General features: G+C 25.0%; 2 non-coding genes across 2 annotated transcripts; both read left to right on the plus strand.

Annotated features, from left to right (window-relative positions):
• Nucleotides 1-1,208: 1,208 nt before the first annotated feature.
• Nucleotides 1,209-1,328, plus strand: LOC123304341. Its single transcript, XR_006536369.1, has one exon. It is a non-coding gene; the product is annotated as a 5S ribosomal RNA (ribosomal RNA).
• Nucleotides 1,329-7,675: 6,347 nt separating this feature from the next.
• On the plus strand, nucleotides 7,676-7,794 carry LOC123304343. Its single transcript, XR_006536371.1, has one exon. It is a non-coding gene; the product is annotated as a 5S ribosomal RNA (ribosomal RNA).
• Nucleotides 7,795-12,218: the final 4,424 nt, after the last annotated feature.

Genomic DNA, 12,218 nt, shown 5'->3' on the forward strand with positions numbered 1-12,218 from the left:
TTTCTACATGGTACTTTGACTTACATAGGGACTTATTTATTGTGAATAATGATATAATTGAAAACCTTTATTTTTTATTTGATAGAATTATTATATTTTATCATTTAAATATTTATAATAAATACATTATTTTTATAAAAGTAAAAAATATGGCCGAAGAAAATTCTACAGCTGTTGCAGCAACTGCGGGTTACTGCTGCTTCTACAACACCAACAAAAAAAGCAACAGCTTCTGGGTGCTAAACGTACAAAACAACATCCAAAACCAACACATCCACGTACATCAGAAATGGTTGTTAACGCCAATTAAAAATTTAAAAGAACGTGGTGGTTCATCATTACAAGCAATTAAAAAATATTTAGCTGCAAATTATAAAGTGGATTCTGATAAAATTTCACCATTTATTAAAAAATATTTAAAAGCTGCTGTAACTGAGGGAGCCTTGGTACAAACTAAAGGTAAAGGTGCATCTGGTTCATTCAAATTGGCTGCTTCCGCTTCATCTATTCTTCAGCTAAATCAAAAGTATCCAAAAAAGAAAGTGGAGCAAAAGGTTCAGCAAAGAGTGCTAAAAGTAAACGGGCACCAAAAGAAAAGAAGCCACAACTACATCATTGGCAGCCAAAAAGCCTAAAGCAAAAAAAAAGCGACTCCATCATCATCAACTGCTGCTAAAAAAGTTTACTGCAAATCATCAGCGGCATCAAAAAAAAGCACCAGTTAAAGCAAAACCAGCAAAAAGTACAAAATCCGCTGCCAAAAGTAGCCCTGCTCGTAAACCGAAAGCACCAAAAGCTAAGAAAGCTTCTGTTGCCAAATCATCTCCTACAAAAATTAAAAAAGCAGCACCAAAAAAGAAATGATCTGTTACTTTAATAATATATTGAAATATTTCATTATTTTTGCTAAAAAATGAAAATAACATAGGCCTTAATACAGGCCACAAATTAATATTTGATAAGAGTAAATTATTTTTTGTATAAATATTTTATAAAATATTAGTTAAGAAACATTTGCCACAGTCAGTACCACGGATGGGTGGCCACTTGAGAATACTGTGTGCGGTTGCATTTTTATTTAAAAATATATGGTATAATAAATAAGTATATATTTAAATTGATTACTTCATTGAAAATTTTAATAATATACTTTAATATTAATGATATTTATGAAAAATATATATTTGTAAAAATTTTCATTTATTACTGGCAACAGCCATACCACGTTGAAAACACCGGTTCTCGTCCGATCACCGAAGTTAAGCAACATTGGGCACAGTCAGTACTTGGATGGGTGACCGCTTGGGAAACACTGTGTGCGGTTGCCTTTTTTTATTAAAAATATAAATTATTTCTTCTTTCTTTTCCTTTTTTACACACCATATATAAATATATGTTATTTAGAAATGTAAACCTTTTATATTATTCGTCAACAAATAAATATTATTTTTTGTATAAAATTTTATTGCATTTATAACTCATATCATCGGTTACTTTAAAGCGAGAAGTTTTTTTAATATTCAAATGAATATAAAATAATATAAATTTTATGAAATTTATTTATTTTTAGAAATAGCAAATCGCTTATAATTATAACAAAATTTTAATAATGTTTTAATTTTATTTCAAATAATTTATATATATATATATATATATATTTTTTAATAAAAATAATATACTCTTATTTAATAATATATGTTGGTCCTATATATAGGACCGAAAATATTTCTTATTTGTTTTTTTTTTTTTTTTTAATTGTCATTTAAAACGCTTATGCACGTTCTCCACGAATACGTCTTGCCAATTGTATATCCTTAGGCATAATTGTAACACGCTTTGCATGAATTGCGCATAAGATTGGTATCTTCAAATAAACCTACTAAATAGGCTTCACTAGCTTCTTGTAATGCCATAACAGCTGAACTTTGGAAACGTAAATCGTTTTAAAATCTTGTGCAATTTCACGTACTAAACGGTTGGAATGGTAATTTACGAATTAACAATTCAGTACTTTTTTGATAACGACGAATTTCTCGTAAAGCTACTGTACCAGGACGATATCTGGTGTGGTTTTTTTACTCCACCAGTTGCTGGTGCACTTTTACGTGCAGCTTTCGTTGCTAATTGTTTTCTTGGTGCTTTACCACCAGTTGATTTACGTGCAGTTTGCTTGGTTCTAGCCATTTTCAAATAATAATGTTTTTACAAAAAAACACACAATTTTAAAAATTATATTCGACAATTTGATACTACAAAGTCAAATGTTTAAATGCGAAATAAATGTGTTGTATTTATATTTATATGAAATTTCAAAATTTTTGTTGTCATATCCTATTGGATAGCTATCAGAGTATGGACTAATCAAATTGTATAGGCGTGGCTTAAAAAATCTTTAATGCTTTATATAAAAAGGCACAATTGTACCGGCGCTCACATACATTACAATACTTGTGAGGTTAACACACGTGTTATCCGTTCGTTAAAATATTGTAAATAATTTTTTATTAAAATGACTGGCAGAGGAAAAGGTGGAAAGGGTCTTGGAAAAGGGGGTGCAAAACGTCATAGAAAAGTTTTGCGTGATAATATCCAAGGTATTACAAAACCTGCAATTCGTCGTTTAGCACGACGAGGTGGAGTAAAACGTATCTCTGGTTTAATTTATGAAGAAACACGTGGTGTACTTAAAGTATTCCTTGAAAATGTTATTCGGGATGCTGTTACATATACTGAACACGCAAAACGTAAAACAGTTACAGCTATGGATGTTGTATATGCATTAAAACGACAAGGTCGTACTTTGTATGGTTTTGGAGGTTAAGAAAATATAATAATTTACTTAAAATATTTAGTAAATTTATTAAAGAATATTTAATACATCCGATAAATTTAAACAGGCTTTCCTTTTTGGGAAGCCACTAATTTTATTTATATAAGAGTAAATAAATTTGTTAATAAATATAACATATTATATAATTTGTTTACAACAAATTATTTTGTTTATAACATACATTACCAAATATTTTTATTTATTTTTTTTTTTTTTATTGTAATATATCTGCAATAATAAATTATAATTTGTATATTATCTATTTTATTTTACAATAACTTATTGAATTTTTGAAAAAATTTTATTATAAATTAATATACTATTATATTTTTTATATATACAAGTTAAGAGTAACAAGTATCGATAGGAGATTATCGAATTTATAACTAATAAAACATTTCGCCTTAATCAAAGAAAATAAAGATTTTGCTATACCATTTTTTATACTTTCAATAAATAATTTATTATTAAATTTTTATTATTTCATTTATTTTTTAAAATTATTAAAAATATTTTTCTAATAATTATAAGCGTACATAAACAAGTAGTAAATGTAAAATGAAAATAATAAAGGTAATGTAATGCATTTGCATTACACTGATTTACGATATATATTCCGCGATATCCTTTATTATATTTAAAATTAATAATATTGATATACTAATAATAGATATATTCAAGCTATTAATATATAAAATTTTATATTAAATATGATATTAATAATTGTTTATTTTATTTTTTTGTATATATAAAAATAATTTACTCTTATTTAAAAAATTTGATGGCTCTCTTAAAAAGAGAGCCGTTTTTATATGTTGATGTATTTTTATGTTATCAATTAAATAATATTTTCGATTTATTTATTTTGAACTTGTATATTTTGTAACAGCTTTAGTACCTTCACTAACAGCGTGCTTTGCCAATTCACCAGGTAATAATAATCGAACTGCGGTTTGAATTTCCCGACTTGTGATTGTTGAACGTTTATTATAATTTGCTAAACGTGATGCTTCAGCAGCAATACGTTCAAAAATATCATTAACAAAACTGTTCATGATACTCATAGCTTTACTAGAGATACCAGTATCAGGATGCACTTGTTTTAATACTTTGTAAATGTAAATTGCATATGATTCCTTGCGCTTCCTCTTCTTTTTCTTATCACTCTTTGATATATTTTTTTGAGCTTTGCCAGCTTTTTTTGCTGCTTTTCCACTTGTTTTTGGTGGCATTGTTACAAACAATTAATATACACAGATAGTTACAGAACACCAGTCAGTATATGTATGAGCGTGTCGTGTATACAACTAGCGTATTATATACGCGAAGATGGATATAACAATAAAAATGAATACTACTCTCTGATTGGCTAAAAATAATACTATAAGGTGATTGGTTTATTTTTAAAGTTTTATATTTTATAAATATTATAAATTAAAATACCCAAATAACATTTTAAACATTTATGTTACAATCCCCGTAACGTACACATCTGTGTGATTATATTTACAAAAAAAAATATTAATTAAATAAATTTATTCGCTATGTCTGGACGAGGTAAAGGTGGTAAAGTAAAGGGAAAGGCAAAGTCAAGATCAAGCCGAGCAGGATTACAATTTCCTGTTGGAAGAATTCACAGATTATTACGAAAAGGAAATTATGCTGAACGAGTAGGTGCTGGTGCCCCAGTATATTTGGCTGCTGTTATGGAATATTTGGCTGCAGAAGTTCTCGAGTTAGCTGGTAATGCTGCCCGTGATAACAAAAAAACACGTATCATTCCACGTCATTTACAATTGGCAATTCGTAATGATGAAGAATTAAATAAATTATTATCTGGTGTAACAATTGCTCAAGGTGGTGTATTACCAAACATTCAAGCAGTGTTATTACCAAAGAAAACTGAAAAGAAAGCATAAATTAAAAACATTGCATTAATTTTTATAATAATAATACATCGATCATAGGCCTTTTAATAAAAGGCCACAAATTTATTTAAAATAAGAGTAAAAATTATTTTTATAAATAATATATTATAATATTTTTTTAAAGAATCAATTTAAATAATTATAAATTAATGATTCTTTTTTTTTCTTTTTTATATGTTATTATGGAAATAATTCATCATATTATGATGACATTTAGGTAACATATTATAAGAATATTCATAAAATATTATCAAAATAATATTGTATTATGATGATATTTAGACAAAATATTATAAGAATATACACAAAATATTATCAAAATAATATCATTAGATAACAAAACTGTTCATGATACTCATACCTTTACTAGAGATAAAAGTATCAGGATGCACTTGTATTAATACATATTATCACAACATCACAAAATATTTTTTAAAAGGAAAAATTTTTAAAAAATTATTATAAAATTTGATTGAATTAAATTTCAATTTATTTTTTTAATAATTAAAGAAAAAAAAAAGCATATAAACTTTCTATTGAAAATGTTATTTTCAACTAGATGGCCAAGTGAACTTTGTTACACAAACAATATATGACGTATTCGTTATTTAAATAATCAGTATCCTTTGATATTATATCAATACGTTACTCTCTTCTTTTGATACATATTAATAAAATTTCAATTTATAAGATTTTATGTCAATTATATAAATAATATTATAAATTTTCTAAATACATAAGTTAAGTAACAAAAAATTTGAATAACAAGATAAATTTATATATTATGTTTTAATACTCGATACTATAATATATCGCATCCGTTACCAATTATTCGGTATCCTTTGATTTATACACAGAATGAACCAAAAATATGTATCAAATTTATTTTATTTATTTATATATTTAATATTATTATTATTATTTTATATTACAAAGTTTCTTAACGAAGCTTACAATGATTTCTCATATCGTACTTAACAAAATTATTTAGATCATATAAAATTTAAATTGTTAAAAAATTTTTATATTTATTATTATTATTTATTTTTATTAAAATTACATAACATAAAATTAATAATATTTTAATAATTATATAAATTAATTCTTATTTAAAATAATCTTATATTAATCTCAACAAATACTCTAATAATATATTTTGTCATAAATTTTTTTATATTTAAAATAAATATTATAATATATAAATACTTATATCAGTATAAAATTTCTTTATATAATTATGAAAAAATTAATTTAATAGTTAATTATTGATATTAATGCATAAATAAAAGTATTTTCTAATGAAATATATTTTGTCAATGTTCGATTAACACATTTCATAATAATACGTTTTCATTATTGACAAAAAAAGTTTTTCTAAAAATGAAATCTTATACTATAATATATATATTTATATATTAAATTTTTTAATTATTTATATACTAATAATTTATAATAAATCGATATTAAATAAAAAATAAAAATATATACTTTTTAAGTTTACCTTAAAAATATTATTGTTTTGTATGATTGAAATAATTAATATTAAACTATGTTTATTAATAATTGTTAATAAAAAAATTAAATATATTTTAATTTATAAAATAAATATTATTATTAAATTTATAATTTATTATTTTATATATTATAGAAATTGAAAAAATAAATCATGTTTACTACGACAGTAAATTAGAAATACTATTTAATTTTTATGTGTTTTCTACATGGTACTTTGACTTACATAGGGACTTATATTATTGTGAATAATGATATAATTGAAAACCTTTATTTTTTATTTGATAGAATTATTATATTTTATCATTTAAATATTTATAATAAATACATTATTTTTATAAAGTAAAAAATATGGCCGAAGAAAATTCTACAGCTGTTGCAGCAACTGCGGTTACTGCTGCTTCTACAACACCAACAAAAAAAGCAACAGCTTCTGGTGCTAAACGTACAAAACAACATTCAAAACCAACACATCCACGTACATCAGAAATGGTTGTTAACGCAATTAAAAATTTAAAAGAACGTGGTGGTTCATCATTACAAGCAATTAAAAAATATTTAGCTGCAAATTATAAAGTGGATTCTGATAAAATTTCACCATTTATTAAAAAATATTTAAAAGCTGCTGTAACTGAGGGAGCCTTGGTACAAACTAAAGGTAAAGGTGCATCTGGTTCATTCAAATTGGCTGCTTCCGCTTCATCTAATTCTTCAGCTAAATCAAAAGTATCCAAAAAAGAAAGTGGAGCAAAAGGTTCAGCAAAGAGTGCTAAAAGTAAACGGGCACCAAAAGAAAAGAAAGCCACAACTACATCATTGGCAGCCAAAAAGCCTAAAGCAAAAAAAGCGACTCCATCATCATCAACTGCTGCTAAAAAAGTTACTGCAAAATCATCAGCGGCATCAAAAAAAGCACCAGTTAAAGCAAAACCAGCAAAAAGTACAAAATCCGCTGCCAAAAGTAGCCCTGCTCGTAAACCGAAAGCACCAAAAGCTAAGAAAGCTTCTGTTGCCAAATCATCTCCTACAAAAATTAAAAAAGCAGCACCAAAAAAGAAATGATCTGTTACTTTAATAATATATTGAAATATTTCATTATTTTTGCTAAAAAATGAAAATAACATAGGCCTTAATACAGGCCACAAATTAATATTTGATAAGAGTAAATTATTTTTTGTATAAATATTTTATAAAATAATAGTTTAGAAACATTTGCCACAGTCAGTACCACGGATGGGTGGCCACTTGAGAATACTGTGTGCGGTTGCATTTTTATTTAAAATATATGGTATAATAAATAAGTATATATTTAAATTGATTACTTCATTGAAAATTTTAATAATATACTTTAATATTAATGATATTTATGAAAAATATATATTTGTAAAAATTTTCATTTATTACTGGCAACAGCCATACCACGTTGAAAACACCGGTTCTCGTCCGATCACCGAAGTTAAGCAACATTGGGCACAGTCAGTACTTGGATGGGTGACCGCTTGGGAACACTGTGTGCGGTTGCCTTTTTATATTAAAAATATAAATTATTTTTCTTCTTTTCTTTTTTTTTACACACCATATATAAATATATGTTATTTAGAAATGTAAACCTTTTATATTATTCATCAACAAATAAATATTATTTTTTGTATAAAATTTTATTGCATTTATAACTCATATCATGGTTACTTTAAAGCGAGAAGTTTTTTTAATATTTCAAATGAATATAAAATAATATAAATTTTATGAAATTTATTTATTTTTAGAAATAGCAATCGCTTATAATTATAACAAAATTTTAATAATGTTTAATTTTATTTCAATAATTTATATATATATATATATATATATATATATATATATATATATATATATATATATATATTTTTTAATAAAAATAATATACTCTTATTTAATAATATATGTTGGTCCTATATATAGGACCGAAAATATTTCTTATTTGTTTTTTTTTTTTTAAATTGTCATTTAAAACGCTTATGCACGTTCTCCACGAATACGTCTTGCCAATTGTATATCCTTAGGCATAATTGTAACACGCTTTGCATGAATTGCGCATAAATTGGTATCTTCAAATAAACCTACTAAATAGGCTTCACTAGCTTCTTGTAATGCCATAACAGCTGAACTTTGAAAACGTAAATCGGTTTTAAAATCTTGTGCAATTTCACGTACTAAACGTTGGAATGGTAATTTACGAATTAACAATTCAGTACTTTTTTGATAACGACGAATTTCTCGTAAAGCTACTGTACCAGGACGATATCTGTGTGGTTTTTTTACTCCACCAGTTGCTGGTGCACTTTTACGTGCAGCTTTCGTTGCTAATTGTTTTCTTGGTGCTTTACCACCAGTTGATTTACGTGCAGTTTGCTTGGTTCTAGCCATTTTCAAATAATAATGTTTTTACAAAAAAACACACAATTTTAAAAATTATATTCGACAATTTGATACTACAAAGTCAAATGTTTAAATGCGAAATAAATGTGTTGTATTTATATTTATATGAAATTTCAAAATTTTTGTTGTCATATCCTATTGGATAGCTATCAGAGTATGGACTAATCAAATTGTATAGGCGTGGCTTAAAAAATCTTTAATGCTTTATATAAAAAGGCACAATTGTACCGGCGCTCACATACATTACAATACTTGTGAGGTTAACACACGTGTTATCCGTTCGTTAAAATATTGTAAATAATTTTTTATTAAAATGACTGGCAGAGGAAAAGGTGGAAAGGGTCTTGGAAAAGGGGGTGCAAAACGTCATAGAAAAGTTTTGCGTGATAATATCCAAGGTATTACAAAACCTGCAATTCGTCGTTTAGCACGACGAGGTGGAGTAAAACGTATCTCTGGTTTAATTTATGAAGAAACACGTGGTGTACTTAAAGTATTCCTTGAAAATGTTATTCGGGATGCTGTTACATATACTGAACACGCAAAACGTAAAACAGTTACAGCTATGGATGTTGTATATGCATTAAAACGACAAGGTCGTACTTTGTATGGTTTTGGAGGTTAAGAAAATATAATAATTTACTTAAAATATTTAGTAAATTTATTAAAGAATATTTAATACATCCGATAAATTTAAACAGGCTTTCCTTTTTGGGAAGCCACTAATTTTATTTATATAAGAGTAAATAAATTTGTTAATAAATATAACATATTATATAATTTGTTTACAACAAATTATTTTGTTTATAACATACATTACCAAATATTTTTATTTTTTTTTTTTATTGTAATATATCTGCAATAATAAATTATAATTTGTATATTATCTATTTTATTTTACAATAACTTATTGAATTTTTGAAAAAATTTTATTATAAATTAATATACTATTATATTTTTTATATATATAAGTTAAGAGTAACAAGTATCGATAGGAGATTATCGAATTTATAACTAATAAAACATTTCGCCTTAATCAAAGAAAATAAAGATTTTGCTATACCATTTTTTATACTTTCAATAAATAATTTATTATTAAATTTTTATTATTTCATTTATTTTTTAAAATTATTAAAAATATTTTTCTAATAATTATAAGCGTACATAAACAAGTAGTAAATGTAAAATGAAAATAATAAAGGTAATGTAATGCATTTGCATTACACTGATTTACGATATATATTCCGCGATATCCTTTATTATATTTAAAATTAATAATATTGATATACTAATAATAGATATATTCAAGCTATTAATATATAAAATTTTATATTAAATATGATATTAATAATTGTTTATTTAATTTTTTTGTATATATAAAAATAATTTACTCTTATTTAAAAAATTTGATGGCTCTCTTAAAAAGAGAGCCGTTTTTATATGTTGATGTATTTTTATGTTATCAATTAAATAATATTTTCGATTTATTTATTTTGAACTTGTATATTTTGTAACAGCTTTAGTACCTTCACTAACAGCGTGCTTTGCCAATTCACCAGGTAATAATAATCGAACTGCGGTTTGAATTTCCCGACTTGTGATTGTTGAACGTTTATTATAATGTGCTAAACGTGATGCTTCAGCAGCAATACGTTCAAAAATATCATTAACAAAACTGTTCATGATACTCATAGCTTTACTAGAGATACCAGTATCAGGATGCACTTGTTTTAATACTTTGTAAATGTAAATTGCATATGATTCCTTGCGCTTCCTCTTCTTTTTCTTATCACTCTTTGATATATTTTTTTGAGCTTTGCCAGCTTTTTTTGCTGCTTTTCCACTTGTTTTTGGTGGCATTGTTACAAACAATTAATATACACAGATAGTTACAGAACACCAGTCAGTATATGTATGAGCGTGTCGTGTATACAACTAGCGTATTATATACGCGAAGATGGATATAACAATAAAAATGAATACTACTCTCTGATTGGCTGAAAATAATACTATAAGGTGATTGGTTTATTTTTAAAGTTTTATATTTTATAAATATTATAAATTAAAATACCCAAATAACATTTTAAACATTTATGTTACAATCCCCGTAACGTACACATCTGTGTGATTATATTTACAAAAAAAAATATTAATTAAATAAATTTATTCGCTATGTCTGGACGAGGTAAAGGTGGTAAAGTAAAGGGAAAGGCAAAGTCACGATCAAGCCGAGCAGGATTACAATTTCCTGTTGGAAGAATTCACAGATTATTACGAAAAGGAAATTATGCTGAACGAGTAGGTGCTGGTGCCCCAGTATATTTGGCTGCTGTTATGGAATATTTGGCTGCAGAAGTTCTCGAGTTAGCTGGTAATGCTGCCCGTGATAACAAAAAAACACGTATCATTCCACGTCATTTACAATTGGCAATTCGTAATGATGAAGAATTAAATAAATTATTATCTGGTGTAACAATTGCTCAAGGTGGTGTATTACCAAACATTCAAGCAGTGTTATTACCAAAGAAAACTGAAAAGAAAGCATAAATTAAAAACATTGCATTAATTTTTATAATAATAATACATCGATCATAGGCCTTTTAATAAAAGGCCACAAATTTATTTAAAATAAGAGTAAAAATTATTTTTATAAATAATATATTATAATATTTTTTTAAAGAATCAATTTAAATAATTATAAATTAATGATTCTTTTTTTTTTTTTTCTTTTTTATATGTTATTATGGAAATAATTCATCATATTATGATGACATTTAGGTAACATATTATAAGAATATTCATAAAATATTATCAAAATAATATTGTATTATGATGATATTTAGACAAAATATTATAAGAATATACACAAAATATTATCAAAATAATATCATTAGATAACAAAACTGTTCATGATACTCATACCTTTACTAGAGATAAAAGTATCAGGATGCACTTGTATTAATACATATTATCACAACATCACAAAATATTTTTTAAAAGGAAAAATTTTTAAAAAATTATTATAAAATTTGATTGAATTAAATTTCAATTTATTTTTTTAATAATTAAAGAAAAAAAAAAGCATATAAACTTTCTATTGAAAATGTTATTTTCAACTAGATGGCCAAGTGAACTTTGTTACACAAACAATATATGACGTATTCGTTATTTAAATAATCAGTATCCTTTGATATTATATCAATACGTTACTCTCTTCTTTTGATACATATTAATAAAATTTCAATTTATAAGATTTTATGTCAATTATATAAATAATATTATAAATTTTCTAAATACATAAGTTAAGTAACAAAAAATTTGAATAACAAGATAAATTTATATATTATGTTTTAATACTCGATACTATAATATATCGCATCCGTTACCAATTATTCGGTATCCTTTGATTTATACACAGAATGAACCAAAAATATGTATCAAATTTATTTTATTTATTTATATATTTAATATTATTATTATTATTTTATATTACAAAGTTTCTTAACGAAGCTTACAATGATTTCTCATAT

Source organism: Chrysoperla carnea (assembly GCF_905475395.1).
Source record: "Chrysoperla carnea chromosome X unlocalized genomic scaffold, inChrCarn1.1 SUPER_X_unloc_41, whole genome shotgun sequence".
NCBI lineage: Eukaryota > Metazoa > Arthropoda > Insecta > Neuroptera > Chrysopidae > Chrysoperla > Chrysoperla carnea.